We start from the raw sequence: 373 nt of genomic DNA on the forward strand, positions 1-373 counted from the left end.
CCTCATCCTCATCCTCATCCTCTTCCTCATCCTCATCCTCATCCTCATCCTGTCCTCATCCTCATCCTCATCCTCAACCTCATCCTATCCTCATCCTATCCTCATCCTCATCCTCATCCTATCCTCAACCTCATCCACATCCTTTCCACATCCCCTTCCTCATCCTATGCTCATCCTAATCCTCATCTTATCCTCATCCTAATCCTTATCCAATCCTCATCCTCATCCTCTTCCTCATCCTATCCTCATCCTCATCCTCATCATATCCTCATCCTCATCCTCATTCTATCCACGTCCTCATGCTCATCCTCATCCTGATCCTCGTCCTCATCCTCGTCCTCATCGTCCTCCTCATCCTCATCCTCATCCTCAT

The sequence above is a fragment of the Lupinus angustifolius genome, unplaced genomic scaffold, assembly GCF_001865875.1.
Source record: "Lupinus angustifolius cultivar Tanjil unplaced genomic scaffold, LupAngTanjil_v1.0 Scaffold_17_127, whole genome shotgun sequence".
Lineage (NCBI taxonomy): Eukaryota > Viridiplantae > Streptophyta > Magnoliopsida > Fabales > Fabaceae > Lupinus > Lupinus angustifolius.